The sequence below is a fragment of the Aphelocoma coerulescens genome (genome assembly GCF_041296385.1).
Source record: "Aphelocoma coerulescens isolate FSJ_1873_10779 chromosome W unlocalized genomic scaffold, UR_Acoe_1.0 ChrW_unloc_scaf_4, whole genome shotgun sequence".
Lineage (NCBI taxonomy): Eukaryota > Metazoa > Chordata > Aves > Passeriformes > Corvidae > Aphelocoma > Aphelocoma coerulescens.
In genome coordinates, this window is record NW_027184083.1 from 2,247,377 (window position 1) to 2,264,939 (window position 17,563).

The following is a 17,563-nucleotide window of genomic DNA, read 5'->3' on the forward strand; positions in this document are numbered from 1 at the left end:
ACAGGATGGCCAGGGGATCAGACCCAGCCAGCATGGGTTTAGAAGGGGCAGGTCATGTTTGACCAATCTGATCTCCTTTAATGACCAGGTGACCCACCTGGTGGATGCAGGAAGGGCTGTGGATGTTGCCTATTTGGACTTCAGCAAGGCCTTTGACACTGTCTCCCACAGCAGCCTCGTGGAAAAGCTGGCAGCCCACGGCTTGGACAGGAGCACTCTTTTCTGGGTTAAGAACTGGCTGGATGGGTGGGCCCAGAGAGTCGTGGTGAACAGTGCTGCATCCAGTTGACGGCCGGTCACCAGTGGCATCCCTCAGGGGTCTGTGCTGGGGCCAGTTCTGTTCAATATTTTTATTGATGACATGGATGAGGGTATTGAGTCTACTATTAGTAAATTTGCAGATGACACTAAGCTGGGAGCGTGTGTCATTCTGTTGGAAGGTAGGAGGGCTCTGCAGAGAGATCTGGAACAGTTGGATAGATGGGCAGAGTCCAATAAGATGAAGTTTGATAAGTCCAAGTGCTGAGTCCTGCATTTTGGCCACAATAACCCCCTGCAACGTTATAGGCTGGGGGTGGTGCGCCTGGACAGTGGCCAGGCAGAAAGGGACCTGGGGGTACTGGTTGACAGCCGATTGAACATGAGCCAGCAGTGTGCCCTGGCCAACGGCATCCTGGCCTGTATCAGGAATAGTGTGGCCAGCAGGACCAGGGAAGTCATTCTTCCCCTGTACTCAGCACTGGTGAGGCCGCACCTTGAGTACTGTGTCGAGTTCTGGGCCCCCCAGTTTAGGAAGGATGTTATGATGCTCGAACGTGCCCAGAGGAGGGCAACAAGGCTGGTGCAGGGCTTGGAACACAAGTCCTATGAGGACCGGCTGAGGGAGCTGGGGTTGTTCACCCTGGAGGAGACTCCGAGGTGACCTTATCACTCTGTACAACTTTCTGAAAGGTGGTTGTAGTCAGGTGGAGGTTGGTCTCTTTTTCCAGGCAGCAACTGACCAAACGAGAGGACACAGTCTTAAGCTGTTCCAAGGGAAATATAGGTTGGATATTAGGAAAAAATTTTTCACAGAAAGAGTGGTGAAGTACTGGAATCATCTGCCTGGGGAGATGGTGGAACCACCATCCCTGGATGTGTTTAAAAAAAGATTGGATGTGGCGCTCGGTGCCATGGTTTAGTGTAGGTGTTAGGGAATGGGTTGGACTCGATGATCTTAGAGGTCTCTTCCAACCTGTGATTCTGTGATTCTGTGATTCTGTGTTTCTGTGATTCTGTGAGGAAGTTGGTAGCAGGAAAGTTAGAGTAGTGGCTTCAACATGTTGACTGGAAGACTCGCTGAAAGATTTGTACCTACTTCTTCCCACTCCCATACAGGGCTCCCTTACTCTGTGACCTATAATGAATGAGGTATTAAATCATAATTTCCTTATTTTTCAGTGTATTTTCTGTTTATTTGTACATTACCTTTCTTTTTCTTCAACAGTTTCCTCTCATTTTAAAAATTTCAAAGGTATCAGTCAAATATTTATACCACCTGACTTGGCTCCATTTGCATGAGAGATTTGTACCATAGCAACTTTCACTGATAGAAATGTATTGAGAAGTGTGGTCACAGTAGCTGCTGTATGTTGTGTAGACTCTTGTCTACCTCTGTGCGAAGTTTCTTTTCATTTGTGGCACTGCTTCAAATGCTTATGTCTGAGTTCTAGTTCAACTTTTGAAGAAGTGGCTATAGAAAATAAATTTGATTCCTTCTCCACTTTCGCTGAGAATTGTGCATGTCCTATAGAAACTTTCTGAATTGCTCAAAACTGCATTCCCTTCAGGAGTCAGAAATAAGATAGGTTTTTCTTATACTTTCTGAGAATGTTGTAGAAATTGTACTAGAGTGTATTTTGAAAAATGACAAAACAGTAATGACAAATACATGCCAGTTGACAAGAAGAAACAAATGGCACTTAAAACAACATGGTTGTCCTTGTAAAGTTACAGGAATACATCCATGTATTGTTTCAGAAGCTTGTTTTCAATGCAAAGCGAGGCCTGGAACCATATCCTCAAATTGAGTAGTTAGAAGTGGATGACAGTTGTTTGTGAATATGGAATGCACAATACTATGTCAATTTTAAAAATTGATCCCTTTCTTCAGTGTAAGTTCTTTGCTTTACTGCTTTGAAAAATGAAGATGCACTCCTAGAGAAGTATTTTCTTGAGCTAGTTGCAAAATACTGCCCCTTAAAGATCAAAACAGATAGCCTTTGTCCAACCTGATTTTGGAAGTCTGTGGTTTCTTCTGATGCCATGATGATTTTTTTTCCTTTTCTTTTATACCCCTTTTTATACCTTTTTACAACTTCTGTATTCTTAGTGCTTTTTGCCTACATTCTTGGACTTGTTTGTCAAGCTAAGAGACTAAACATTTTAGAAGCTTCGTAGCTAGGGATCAGTGTGCCCCAGACCCCAAGGTCCTCTCCAGAATACATTCTGTAAACCAAGATACAACCATCCAGGGGAAGGTTCCTTGGGGAGGGGGGCTCACTTGAGCCTCTCATTGGGGAATCTTTGATAGATAGGCTAATTAGTAAGACCTATAATGTTATACCCGATCTTTTGGGGGTGGGCATTGCGGTGTGCATTAAGGTGCATTTGACCTGGACGTAGTGCACCCAAGGATCCTTAAAATAAATACAGGGGTAAAATCCCTTTTTCCCTTCTAACCGTGTTTGACTCTTGATTTTAAGACCAGGAAAAGGCATCACTTCAATAGAGAATAGGGAGGAACGTTGCATTATACCTTAGATAAAAGAATCTGGAATCTAATTCATCCCCTCCCCTCGGAGGAATAGGTAAAACAAGCACATCTCATGTTTTATCATTAAGAATGCTGTTAAATTCTCACCTCTGTTCTCATGCTGATGGCTAAAATCATTCATTTAGATTTAAATGTTTTGGAGATGTTCCTGAAATCTGTAAATGACCTTTAAAAATCCTAACCTGAGAGTCAAAGCTGGATTTTGGTATTATAAACTCTTCTGGTGTTAATGTCCTTGTAGCAGCTGAGGCTGACATTTTAGCCTGTATTGCATTTTATTTATAGTTTGGAAATCAAGGTAATGTTCTGGTCCTTTCCGGTAATGACTTATTTTAGAGTAATACAGGAAATGGCAACTTAAACTTTGGTTGAACACGAGTGTTTAGAATCTTAACCAGTCCTGCTTCCCCACCATTTCTTTCCTTATGTGCTGGATCAGTCTTTTTTGTTCCGGTGGTGGTTTGACCCTGGCTGGATGCCAGGTGCCCACCAAAGCTGCTCTATCATTCACTTCCTCTACTAGACAGGGGAGAGAAAATATAACAAAAGGCTCATGAGTTAAGGGCAGGGAAGGTCACTCACTGATTACTGGGGCAAAACAGATGACTTAGGGAAATTAGTTTAATTTATTACTAATCAAAATCAGAGTGAAAAGTAAAACAAATCTTAAAAACACCTTTGTCCCACTTCTCCCTCCTTCCTGTGTTCAACTTTATTCCTGATTCTCCACCTCATCCCCCTCAGCAGCACAGGAAAGCAGGAAATGGGGGTTATGATCAGTTCATCATAGGTTGTTTCTGTTGCTCTTCAGGAAGAGGAGTCCTTCCCCTGCTCCAGCATGGCGATCCCTCCCACGGGAGACAGTCCTCCACAAACTTCTCCAACGTGAGTCCTTCCCACGGGCTACAGATCTTCACAAACTGCTCCAGTGTGGATCTCTTTCCATGGGGTACAGTCCTTCAGGAGCAGCCTGCTCCAGTGTGGGTCCTCCACAGGGTCACAAGTCCTACAAGGAAACCTTCTCTAGTGTGGGCTCCTCTCTCCATCAGTCCACAGGTCCCTGCCAGGAGTCTGCTCCAGCACAGGCTTCCAATGGGGTCACAGCCTTCTTTTGGGCATCCACCTACCTGCTATGGCATGAGTCTCCTCCATGGGCTGCAGGTGGATCTCTGCTCCCTTGTGGACCTCCATAAGCAGGACAGCATGCTTCACCATGGGCTTTACCATGGGCTTCAGGGGAATCTCAGCTCCGGTGCCTGGACCACCTCCTGCCCCTCCTTCACTGGCTTTGGTGTCTGCATAGTTGTTTCTCTCACATATTCTCACTCCTCCCTGGCCGCAATCTTCTGTGCAATAACTTTTTATCCTTCTTAAAAATGTTATCACAGAGGCATTACTACCATCTCTGATTGGCTCAGCCTTGGTCGGCAGCATGTCCGCCCTGGAGATGGCTGACATTAGCTCTGCTGGACATGGGGGAAGCTTACAGCAGCTTCTTAGTGAAGCCACCTCTGTAGCCCCCCTGCTACCAGAACCTTGCCAGGCAAACCAAATACATTCCACCCCTTGCCTCTGTGAATCATATATTTAAGAACTATCATTAAGATCTACATACATAAACACAATCCTCACTCACGTCAGCAAAACAACAACAAAAAAAATTACCCACACGAAAACCAAAATAACATAATCACAGCACTGAATGAGAGTGTACAATTTACACACAATCCACCTCTTTTCCCTTCACCACAATTACAACAACAGAAAATACCCACAATCATTCCACTCTCCAGCATTGTTTGCTCCATGTTTTGCCCGTTACCCCTAATTACTATCCTTTTCTCAAATTCCTCATGATCCTGGGTTTTGACACCAGGGTTCCACCTTTTTTAGCTAGATGATATTCTGAGCTATATGATGTTGCTCTTGGGTAAAATATTGGATTATAAGAGCTGTCTTGGTTTAAGACGATTTAAGGAGGCGGACACTTCAAAATGGGTTACCTCCCATTTTAGTTTTAACCACTCCCTTTTCACCAATAAGGAGAGATGAATGCGAGTAGATATAAGTGAAAAAATAACAGTTTATTAAAAAAACGAAACAGCAACAGGCAAAAAATAACAGTGATAATCACTAGTTAAAAAGTTGCTGAATCTCACAGACTCCCTGGGAACAAAGAGAAACAAAAATGGCAGACAAACCCTCCCCCCAAGATGGCACCCTCTGCAGACAACCTCATGTGGAGAGATGAAGGGAAAATGGCAGACAAACCCTCTTCCACCAATAAGGAGAAATAAAATACAAGTAGATATAAGTGAAAAAATAGCAGTTTACTACCAAGCAAAACTGCAACAGGCAAATAATAACAGTAAATAATTACTAGAATAAAATTGCTAAATCTCACAAACTCCCCAAGAACAAAGAGACACCCAGAATGGTGTAAATACCTTTTCCAAGATGGCACCCACCACAGGTGACCACGTGTAGGGAGACAAAGGGAAAATGGCATCTGACCCTTCCCCCAAGATGGCAGCCTTCGCAGGTGACTACGCAGTCTGGGAGACAAAAGGATGACGGCAAAGTCTCTGGGGAAGGTAGGAGCTTACAAAGCAGTTGTAGTGGCAGATGAGAATTGCCCGTGCGTGTGGGGTCAGTGCTGCCACCCACCGCTTCCTCCTGCCACCCACTAGACTTTGCCAGTGTTGGTGCTGCTGTCCTCTGCACTGTGCGTGTTGGGAGCGAAAACCGGTCTGTTGGCACCAACACAGGGTGACCCAGCCCCAGGGACCATCTCATTTTGCAAAGTTCACTCCAAAACAGTTTTTGATTGTGAAATTCATTTTTTTGAAGTGGCTACCATTGCAAGCCTAGAAAAAAAAACAACTGCCCAAAGCAACACATTCCAAAGTGGAGCCTCCACCTTCATCAAATGCTGCCAGGAGAGAGAGAGCTCCTTGCTCCCTGCTTCAAGGCTCCAACATAAAAAGGGACTGCGGCAATGCCCCTCCCTCCCCCCTTGCTCCCCAGTTCCATTTTCTGGCTGCAGGGTCTTAAAGAGGCAGTAACAAATTTTGGGCACAGATAGCTATGGAATACAATAACATTTTGGGTTACCCACTGTCTTAGGGTGACTTTATGATGTGTATCCCCTATCGCTGCTCTACCAACTGAGCTAGCCAGCACACCCATGACAATCCATCAGTGAAGAGAGTGTATTGTCTCTCACTTTCTAGTAGCTGGTTATATGGTGGTGCCTCCTCAGCATGTGTCACCTGCTCCTCTTCCTCTTCTAATGATAGTCCAAAATTCTCACCTTCAATACAGTTTGTGATGATTTCCAAGATCTCAGGGTGATTTGGATTTCCTATTTGAGCTCACTGTGCGATGAGAGCAATCCACGTGCTCCACGTTGCATCAGTGGCATGATGTGTTGCAAGGACTTTCCCTTTGACCATCCAGCCCAGCATTGGTAGTCGGGGTGCTAGAAGGATCTGTGCTTCAGTGCCAATCACTTCTGAGGTAACTCAAACACCTTCATAAGCTGCTACGATCTCTTTTTCAGTTGGGATGTAACAGGCCTTGGATCCTCTGTATCCCTGACTCCAGAACCCCAGAGGTCACCCTCAAGTCTCCCCAGGTACCTTTTGCCAGAGGCTCCAGAAAGGACCATTCTCCCTGGCTGCAGTGTGGGGCACGTTCTTTACATCCTGTTCTTACTGGCCCAACAGCTACTGCATGAGCAATCTCTTGTTTGATCTGTTTGTAAGCTTGTTGTTTTTCAGGACCCCACTTGAAATTGTTTTTCTTCCATGTCACAAGGTAGAGAGGCCTTACAATATGGCTGTACTCCAGGATGTGCATCCTTCCAAAACCCAGGGCACCTAGAGAAAGCCTGTGTTTCTTGCTGGTCGGTGGGGATGTAGCAGCTATCTTATTGATCACAATCTGTTGGCATCCATCTTGCCATTTCACTCCTAGGAACTGAATTTCCTTGGCAGGTCCCTTGACTTTGATGACAAAACCAGCTTTCAGGAGAATCTGGATTATTTTCTCCCCTTTCTCAAAAACCTCTTCTGCCGTGTTCCCCCATACAATGATGCCATTGATGTACTACAAGTGTTCTAGAGCCTCACCCTTTTCCAGTGCAGCCTGGATGAGTCTATGGCAAATGGTGGAATTGTGCTTCCACCCCTGGGGCAGTCGGTTACAGGTGTACTGGACAACCCTCCATGTAAAAGCAAATTGTGGCCTGCACTCTGCTGCTAAAGGAATGGAGAAAAACACATTGGCAATGTTGATGGTGGCACCACTTTGCTGCCTTGGTGTGCCAGTTTGGGCAAATTTGGAAATATATCCTCTGAGGGAAGGCAGGTCACAACCACCCCTCCCCCACCAGGTTCGGGGAAAAAAAAATTTTCCTTAAAGGAAAGTGAAAGAGATAAAAACTATTTATTTAACAAACACACAGGAAAAGGATAATAATGCTAAATAATAAAACCTCTCGCTGTGGAGAGAAAAACCTGGGAAAATTTTTAGAGTCCTTCCACAGATCTCTCTCCCCCTCCTTGGAGCTGGGATGGGGTGGTGGGCCCACCTCCAGGGCCAAGGCCTCAGTGGAAAGTCCTCCCAATGTATTCTGATGCTGAAACCATCCAGCAGAGAAAAAGGAAAAAAAATGAAGTCCCAGGAAAACAAAAGCTCAACTCTCTGTCTCTCTCCAGAGAAAAAGCAGCCGAAAAAGCTGTCTGAAAAGCAAGCAGGGCTTCCTCCTACTCCTCTCTCTCGCCGCAGCTGATCGCAGAGAGGTCTTATCTGTGTCCTTGAAAACAGACTGTAAACTGCTTTGAAAAAGTACACTTGGTTTTCTTCTCCTCCCTCTCAGGCTCAGTTTAAAGGCATAGAAAGGCACAAAATTAATTTCTGGGCATAGAACAGCGATATGGGATACACATCATAAAGCTGGGATACACTCCAGCTCATACTGAAGTTCCAGCATATCTGGCACAGCAACACTCAGTGGTGGCATGACTTCATTCAGGCCATGATAGTCCTCTGTCAGACTCCATTCTCCATTAGACTTATGCACAGACCATATGGGGTTATTGAAGGATGAGTGAATCTCTCTGACCACTCCTTGGCTCTCCAGTTCATGAATCATCTTATGGATGTGGATCATGGAATCTCAGTTCATGCAGTATTGCTGACAATGCCCTGTTGTGGTGGCGATCAGTTCCTGTTGTTCTTCAACCCTAAGGAGTCCTATGACAGAAGGGTCCTCTGAAAGACCAGGCAAGGTGTTAAATTGTCTAATGTCTTCTGTCCCCACAGCAGCTATCCCAAAAGCCCACTAATGTCCCTTTGGGTCTTTGAAATACTCACTCCTGAGGTAATCTATGCCAAGAATACACAGGACCTCTGGACCAGTCACAATAGGTTGTTTCTTCTACTCCTTCCCAGTCAAGCTCACCTCAACTTCAAATAGAGTCAACTGCTGAGATCCCCCTGTCACCCCAGAAATAGAAACAAGTTCTGCCCCCATGTACTGAGGGGCAGTGTGTGGCAGTGTCAACCAAAGCCTTGTATTTTTGTGGTTCTGATGTGCCAGGCCATCCAATCCATACAATCCAATAGACCAAATTTTCCCTGGCCTCTACCTGGCTAGAGACAGGGCCCCTCTGTTTCTGGCCACTGTTCCCTCCCTGGGCATACATTCTGAAGGTCCCTTCAAGGGGATCAGATATATCATCCTCCATTCTGCTATGCCTAGCAGCTCAGTCACTGGAAACTGGACTATATTCATTCTTGTAGAACTCCCTCTGTTAGTAGTTTCCTCTTTAAGCTTACACACCTATACTGCTAGGACAGAATTAAGTTTTCCATCCCATCTTCTCACGTCTTCCTGTCATGGGTTGACACTGGCCAGATGCCAGGCACCCATGAAAGCCGCTCACTCACTCCCCTCTGCAGCTGGACAGAGGAGAGAAAATATAATGAAGGGTTCATGAGTTGAGATAAGGACCAGGAGAGATCACTCATCAAATACCGTCACAGGGAAAATAGGCTCAACGTAAGGATATAAAGTGAATTTATTACTAACAAAATCAGAGCAGGATAATGAGAAGTAAAATAGGCCCTTAAAAACACCTTCCCTCCACCCCTCCCTCCTTCTGAGCTCTACCTCCTCCCCCAGGGGCGCAAGAAGATAGGGAATGGGGGTTATGGTCACTTCATCACCCGTGGTTTCTCCCGCTGCTCAGGGAGAGGAGTCGTTCTCCTGTTGCACTGTGGGGTCCTCCCATGGGAGATAGTTCTCTGTGAACTTCTCTGACGTGAGTTCATCTCACAAGCAACAGCTCCCTGTGAACTTCTGCAACATGAGTCCATCCCACAGGCAACAGTACCCCTCAAACTGCTGCAGCGTGGATCACTCTTTCCACAGGCTGCAGTCCTTCAAGGACAGGCTGCTCCAGCATGGGAACAGGGCCCCTCTCTCCACAGGTCTCGCACAGGATCACAGCCTCCTCCCAGGCATCCACCCGCTCTGGCATGGGGCTCCTCCAAGGGCCGCAGGTGAATCTCTGCTTTCCCGTGGACCTCCATGGGCTGCAGGGGGACAGCTGCTTCACCATCCTGTCCCCAAAGGTTAAGGGAAGTGGTAGCAATATAAGGCCTAATTGTAGCTGGGTGCCCCCCTGAGTCCTTCACCACCACAGGCCGTTCGCTTCAATAGCTCTGTGTGGTTCCTCCTAATCCTGCGATGGCCGATCCCACCGGGGCTAAAGGCCATGGGGGAGGCCATGCAGAGAAGGAGATGATAGTCACATCAGCACCCGTATCAATCAAACCTCGAAGCTGAGTCTGGGGCGGACGGGCGTTCAGCAGGACCAGGGTACATGTCATCTGTGGCCTTTGGTCAGAGATGTCTGCAGCCCAGAAGGCCTGCGGAAGTCCCGTAGATCCACTGCCGCTATCTTCGTGAGTTGGTTGTTCTATCCTGGAGGCACAAGACTTAAAAGGCACTAATTTAGCAAGGCAGGTCTTTTCAGGAATAGTTACAGAGGGTTTTTGCGTGGAGACCATAGCGCAAATCTGACCTTTAAAGTCAGCATCAATAACTCCTGAGTGCACTAAGATTCCTTGATGGGCAACGTCAGGTTTTCCCACCAGCATTGCACTGGATCCCTGGGCTAAGGGTCCATATGCATCCAAGGGAACCTTATAAATACTGCTAGAGTCTAAGACGACTGCAGCTGCGGTGTGGACCTCAAACCCGTCTGATCCCTGGGTGCCGTCTGATCCCTGGGTGCTGTCTCTAGGGTGGCTGGGTAGGCCTGTGCCTGTACCTGTGCCACTCTCTGGGGGAGTGACTGCATCGGAGAGCAATTCCCCCTCCTTGCACCCCGGCGGAAGTTTCCCGACAACGGCCGACCATCGGCATGAGTCTGGGATCTACAGTAGTACGAGCAATGCCCTGGCCTGCCACACCTCTTGCACTGGGGGATCGGTGGGTTTTCTTTTTGGCTGGGCTTAGGCCGCTTCCGTTTCTTCACCTGTTTTGGTTGCTTTGGTTCACGACCAGAAGATGCGTGAACAGGCTGCAGGAACGCAGCCAAAGCAGACCTTTTCTGGTTCCCAGATCCCACCTTAGCACAGGCTTCGGCCATGTCTGTTACCTCAGGATCCCCTGGTAAGGCATCTATGATTTTTCTGCACTCCTCGTTTGCGTTCTCTCTCACTAACTGCCTTAACAAAAAGTGCCTTAACCCGTCATCCTCAACCTGCTTCTCGAGAGAAGCAGCGACTTTCTCTACAAAAGAGAGGAATGACTCAGATTTGCCTTAAACTATTTCAGTATATCGCTTTTTGGGCGCAGACAACTCTATGGTTTTCAACAGGGCAGCCATGCTGACCTGTTGAGCTTGCTGCAGGATGCTAGAAGACAAGTTACCCTGTAGACTGGGATCAGAGAAGGGACCAGTCCCCATCAAAGCATCCATTCCTGCTCTCTGTGTACAATCAGCAGCAGGGAGCTGCATATTCGCTAATGCAGTCTTGCCGGCCAGCTTTCTCCAGGTTTTCTCAAAAACTGTAAATTGTACAGGTTGAAATAGAATTTGACCAAAGTGTCTGATATCAAATGGAGAGAGCAAATCTGTATTTATCACCCTTATTATCTGCATAACCTCAGCAGAACCTAGCCCATCTTGTGCCACCTTGGATTGGAGGTCCTGGGCAACTTTCCAAGCAATTACCTCATGCTTGTCATGCTTGCCTGAATTTGGGAGAGCCTTATACACTGGGAAAGCTTGGATCTCCCCTTTAGGGGAGTCACTACCATCCTGAACTTCTGGCACAGCCTGTGGATGGAGTGTAACAGCTCCCCGGTTACCCCCAGAATCTTCAGATCTATTTGGCATTCCAAGGGTTTCTAATAACCTCCAGTCACCCTCCTCCAATGCTCGCATCTTAACTGACTCTAAGAAGCGATTATAATGCGTCGGATGCACTGTTACCGTGCAGTCCTGAAAGGTCCAGGGGCGAGACTGGAGCAGCCTTTTTCTTCGCCGCACGGCTACAGCCGCCTGATGACCTGGGGCCAGAACCTCATCTGCCTCACTGCCTGACGAGGAATCATCAGGCAAAGGCAACTTTGGGGTGCTGGGAGTGAACAGAAATGGACAGAGAGGGGCACTTTGACTAAGTTTGCTAGAGGCAGAACAGACAGGACAGGCTGCAGTTGGCTCTGCGGCAGTTTTCACGGCAGTTTATTTACGGGAGGCCGTCTCGGCCGGTCCCGACCGAGCCGGTACTGAAGCTGCTGCCGCCGTCTCTGGGACTACAGCTGCTCTCGGCGCCGCCGCCTCTGGCCCGCGCTCTGCGGACAGGCCTGGTGCCGCCGTCTCTGGCCCACGCTCTGCGGACCCGCCCGGCTCCGCCGCTGGCCCATTCTCGACGGTCATGCCCGGCGCCACCGCCCCTGCCTGCTGCTCCGCAGCCGCCGTCTCTGGCCACATCTCCGCAGCCACTGCCGCTTCCGGGTTTTCCCGCGACAGCGCTGCTTCCGGGTTCACCACTGGCCGCGCTGTTTCTTGGCTCGGGGCCGCGTCTCCCACAGCTGACGGGGGGGGGGCGCGGGCGGTACTGGTGGTGCGGGCGGCGCTGGCAGCGCGGGCTTGGGCACCCGCCACTCTAACAGGCTGAACAGGTCCTCCGTCCTTCGGGATAGGTTCGGTAACTCTGTCAGCAAGGCCAGATGCTCTATTAAAAGGTCGATGGCTCGGTTCTGCGACTGCACAGAACAGTCCAGCGCTAGGGAGGGCAGCGGACCACACCCAGAGAGTCTAGGTGCAGGCACGCCCAGTGCTACGCCGGCTAAGAAGTTAGATCCAGGTGCATACACAACCGAGCTAGGAGCCGCTCTGGGCATCCAAGTTGCCAAACCGCTGATTTGCGGCCCTGGATAAGCCATGGCCGCCGCCCAGCCGAACGGTAAGGCAGGCTGTGAGCCATCTCGCTGCCCCGATCCCCCCGCCTCTGCTGGCGCGGGGTCCCTGGGGGCCGCGGAGTCCTGCGATTGTGCAGGGTGAGCCGGCGCAGGCTCTGCCTGTGGAGCCGGGGGGGCCTTTCCGAATCCACCATCATTTGCCCTGGAAACCCAGTAAATGTGGTCCCCCCCGGGCATTCCTCCGTCACTCATCACCGAGATAGGCTAGCCAGCCCTGCTATCACAGTCAAGGTCTGTCAGCAGGATAAATAACGAGCGCCAGGTTTTGTATAATTCTAACGCTGCTGGGTCCCCAGTTGGGAGCTCCTGTCGGACAGCGCATCCTAGTTCCTGCCATAAGGCAAAGTCCAGGGCAGTATCTCTGTCCATGGAAATCCCTTTTAAAGTAGCCCAGTCTAATAATTCCTGAACTGAGTTTTCAGGAATGGAGGTGTGCATTATGCTAAACACACCTTTCCAGACCATGACGACAGTGTCGGTTTGTGAGCCGCTGTTTGCCATTTCTCAGTCCTGTCGGACTTCCTGGTCCTGGGGGAGGAAGGGGAACAGCGTACCTCCAGAGGAATTCGGCTTGACTTGCAGCGTTCAGGACACGTCAGAGAGTGCAGATCACGTCGAGGTCACCAAATATTACCGCAGGCCTGGTTCCTATGGTATATCACCGTGTCCTGCAGCCATAGGGAGGAGGAGGAGAGAAGATCCAACAGGCAGAAATTGTGCAGCAAGATTGATTTATTTAATTATTTTACAAACTCTTTTATAGACTTTTTTCTTCATAGTCTAATTGGACAAAGGACCAGCCACCCCTTGGGGGTGATTGGCTAAAATCCTAAAACATCCATTGTCAAAATATTTTCTACTATACTATAAACAAGACTTTTCAAGGTTGCAGGTGGCTTGGATGTTTACATAACTCTGCTACCTCTTCTGTGAGAGAGAAAAGTCTCTCATGGACTTAGAAAATAACAAGAAAATCCTTGCTAACAGCATTTTTGTACCTACACGCCCCAACCTTTGTTTTGATTTCTTCCTAAATATGTAATCACAGAGGTGTTACTACCATTCCTAATTGGCCCAGCCTTGGCCAGTGGCACATCCACCTTTGGAGCCATCAGGGATTGGTTCTGCTGGACATGGTGGAAACTTCTAGCAGCTTCTCACAAAAGTCACCTCTGTAGCTTCCTCGCTGCCAAAAACCAGGCCTTGCAAAACCATTATACTTCCCCATGCTCACACAGGAAGAACCACAGGTTACCTCATGGGGTGTACCCCCTCTCCCTAGCAAGGGGATGCTTGCTTCTGATAGCAGGGGCTCTGGTCTGTACTGATAAAACTTGGGAAAGGCCCTCTTTAACCTCCTTGCTGTGTTTCTGATTTCTCTTTAATTCTCTCTTCCAATTTCTGCATACACTTGGTCAAGTCTGTTTCCACTGCTGAGACTTGGGCTCATGTCAGGGTTTGGACAGTGTCTTTATATGTCTGGAGCCTTCATCATAGCACCCACTGTCTCCCTCATTCCATTGCAGCATCGCTAGGAATTGGGAGTATGCCTGTGTCCCAAGTCATGCAAGTTTAAGCCACATCAGTATTGTACATTTTACCAGGTCTGGACTCTTAGTGGGTTGATCGTCATCTGAGAAAAGGATCTCTAGCACAGCCAGTTCCCGCAACCATTGGATTCCTTGATCCATGGTTTTCCAAGGGCCTTGTTGCAGCTGGAGATCTGGGCAAAGTTATCTCTCCTTCACACTTGCTAAGAGTCGCGTCCAGAGGCTGAGACATTCTGGCCTCCTCGTGATCCCCTGTGTGGAAGGTATCTTTTCAGCTTTTTACCGGCTAGGCTAGTGGTTTAATGCCTTAGAAAGCCTCGAGCAGCCAAGAGAGGTAGCACGGGCAATCTAGCACTTTAGTAGCTCTAAAATCGGTACCTGTATCAGCTGCAAAGCAAATACCATCAGCAGAAGCAAAGAGGGAGGAATATAGCTCTCTGCTCGCTCCATTTCCCACAGTTAGAAGCTTTCAAATGAAACAGACAACAAGAGATGTTCACAGGAAGGTAGCAGAGCCAAGAGAGGGCGGGGCCTCCCTTGATCGTCTCTTTTATTTGGAGAAGTGGAAAGGGGAGGACTGGGGCCAGACCCGGGGTGACCGGCCAATCAGACACTGCTAAGGAGTTTGAGTTACATTTGGTTTTGCCCGCCCTTAGAACAAAGGAGTTCAGGAGCACATGGCAGAAGCAAGTGTCTTTGGGAGGGGGAGGGGAAGCTCAGAACAGGCAGCAACACCCTGGTCAATACCCACATCATGCAACAAAGATCCCAACTGCCTCACTTCAGTTTCGTCCCAAATTGTGCCATCACCAGCAGTGTCCCAGACTCAGATCAACCAGCTCAATATAGACTTGTCGATTCATCATGTGAGGTCTTTCCTCAGATTGCGGATATTTTCTAAAGATAAAAATTCAGTGATTATTTCTGGTTCTGATTCCTCTGCTGGCTGTTAGGGTGCTGCCTCCCCATCGTCATCCACCGGGCAAACGGATATGGTCTTGTATTTTCTCCTCTGGACAGGGGCAACTGCTATTGGCTTAGGCTGCCTTTCTGGTTTAACTGCAGCCTGAGTGACCATGGTGTCTGCCGATTTGTTCTCCTTCCCCTCTGGCTGCAGCTGCTGCTGTACAGTACAGAGCAGTGTGCAATAAGCATTAGCCAGGCCCCAGCATAGTGCAATGAGCTGCCACTGCAATTTTCTTTCATATATTCTGTTACCTTAGCTGGGTTCTGTAGTTGTTCAGAGGGGAACTTCCAAACTACTGGGGCAGAGAATTTCTTCAGAATCTGGCCTATATCCTCCCACATTCTATGCCACTCAGGATTTTCCACCACTGGGGCAAATCTCTGGGAAACCTCCCTGGAAATCTCAGTCTGATTCTAAATGTTTTGTAGGTCATATGGGAGAGACATAGCGGAATTAGCAACAAAAATATGGTGTCTTTAACATCGAGAGGAAATTCAACATTCTCAAAAAGTGATGTGTCAGACCTGAGGGGGGAGGAGGTGAAAGGGTGGGAAAAATCATTCCCTCCTGTTCTCCCAAGATGCTGGGTGTGATTATTAATAGACCCCCAGAAGTAGCAGCCAAGACTAGGACAGGCAAACAGAACACATCCCAAATGATCCTCACTGCCTCTGATGTTATCTTTATATAAGCTGATATTGCAGAGTATATCAACAAAGCAATCTTGGTTTGTGTCCCTGGTCCAAAAAAGATCCGTTTCTCAGGCAAATTGTACCATATATACAGAGAAGTATGCAAGCTTAGGTGCCACACCTCCATGATTAGACCAAGCAGCATGGTGACCAGTGAGTTCTGTACCTAATACAAAAATGTTTTGATCAATTGTTATTTTTCCATTTTCTCTCTCGTGCCTCTTTAGTTGGGCCCCAAATTTGTCTTGGTTTACGACAATTTAAGTGGGCAGACACTCCAAAATGCATTACCTTCCCTTTTAGATTTAACCATTCCCTTATCATCAATAAGGAGAGATGATCGTGTCAGGAAAATTAATCCACAAACACCAGAGGTTTATGTCCAAAAAGAAGACAGAGGAGTCCTGTTACTTTATTCAAATAAAGGGAGAGACCATGGGGCATTCCCCTGGGGTCTCTCAAGTTGTTAGAGGACGCAGCCTCCTTTTTATCCTAATTTCCCGGCTGCATTTCCCTCTCTCTTTCCCCATTGGCTGAGGTACTTGAGAGGTACAGACTTCCCGAACTGCCTAATACAGAAACCCCTTCTAATGTGTACCCCCCCCCCCCCCCTTTTTTTCCTTTTTCCTTTTTCCTTGTGTCTCTGTTCTTTTTCTCTAAGTCCAGGGATTTAACGCAGTCTTGAGTGAGTAACAATCTGTGTCAATTAGTGGAATTCCTATGGAATTTATGGTTCCTCCCATTGCTTCTTTCACCTCTCAGTATCTGGCTTTATCTACAGCATGCCCACAGTTTGTTTGTAAAGACACCTCCTTCTCATTCCTTTCAGGTGCGAGTAAATATAAGTGAAAAAATAACAGTTTATTAAAAAAACGAAACAGCAACAGGCAAAAAATAACAGTGATAATCACTAGTTACAAAGTTGCTGAATCCTGTGGACTCCCCAGGAACAGAGAGAAACAAAAATGGCAGACAAACCCTCCCCCTCCCCCCCAAGATGGCACCCTCCGCAGACAACCTCGTGTGGAGAGAGAGAACAAATAGAGAAAAACAACACAGAAACCAAACCTCCACGATTACAAAAACTCCCTCTTCCCCCAAATAACAACCAACAGGGAACAAGGACAAAACAAAAAGAAAACCTAGAGTTCGAAAACAGCCAAATGCCCCTCTTATCTCTTTGGCGTCTGGAACTCGTGGAGGGACTTTGCTTTCTCCTCGGCAAAAGCGGCTGGCAGCCGGCTGGGGCGACTCAGACTCTGTACCTTACCGCTTCAACCGGGCGCTGCTGGCAGGCTGGGCTGACCGTATGGAGCAGGGGCTGTTCCGTTTTTCTCAGCGTGGTGCCGCGGATGTAGACAGGTATATGCGAAATTTGTCCTGAAGCAGCCTAGGATTGCGAAATGCAGTTTCTTGGAGACCTAAGCCAAGAAAGGAGGTCAGAGAGAAACAAAAGGCGGCTCCTGCTGTGCACCATCGCAACCTCCCCGCGAGAACGGAAGGGCAAGGCAAGAGAGACTTTCTGCCTGAGCGACCCCAACCTTAAAAAGACCGGCACCCACGGACCTCCGTGGTTCAGTTTCCAGCCACCAAGTCTTAAAGAGACAGTAACAATTTTGGGTATAGCACAGATAGCTATGGAATACATTTTGGGTTACCCAGGACAGTTCAGTCCATGTTTTGCCTGTCACCTCTTCCAATTACTATGCTTATCTCAAACTCCTCATCATCCTGGGTTTTGGTACCAAGGTTCCACCCTTTTTAGCTAGATGGGATGCTGAGCTATATGATGTTGCTCTTGGGTAAAATGTTGGATTATAAGAGCAAATGCAAATTTTCATTCCTTTGTTCTCTTCTTCTTTTTCCCTATAGGCGTCTTTCCTCGTGATTTTGAAAAAGCCCAGTACAGTTAATTAAACAACTTAGCAACATAAGAGATTAATTAAAAGGGATAAGAAACAGTCTGGTTTCTAGAAACAAGTGTCTAGAAACAGGAAATAAAAAATGCTTTTGTCAAAATTGTAAAAGAATTTT

General features: G+C 47.7%; 1 protein-coding gene across 2 annotated transcripts in view; it reads left to right on the forward strand.

The window, feature by feature from the left end:
• The window catches only part of LOC138102895 (polycomb group RING finger protein 3-like), a 176,425-nt gene that overhangs the window by 87,045 nt on the left and 71,817 nt on the right, over positions 1 to 17,563 (forward strand). The window lies entirely within an intron of this gene.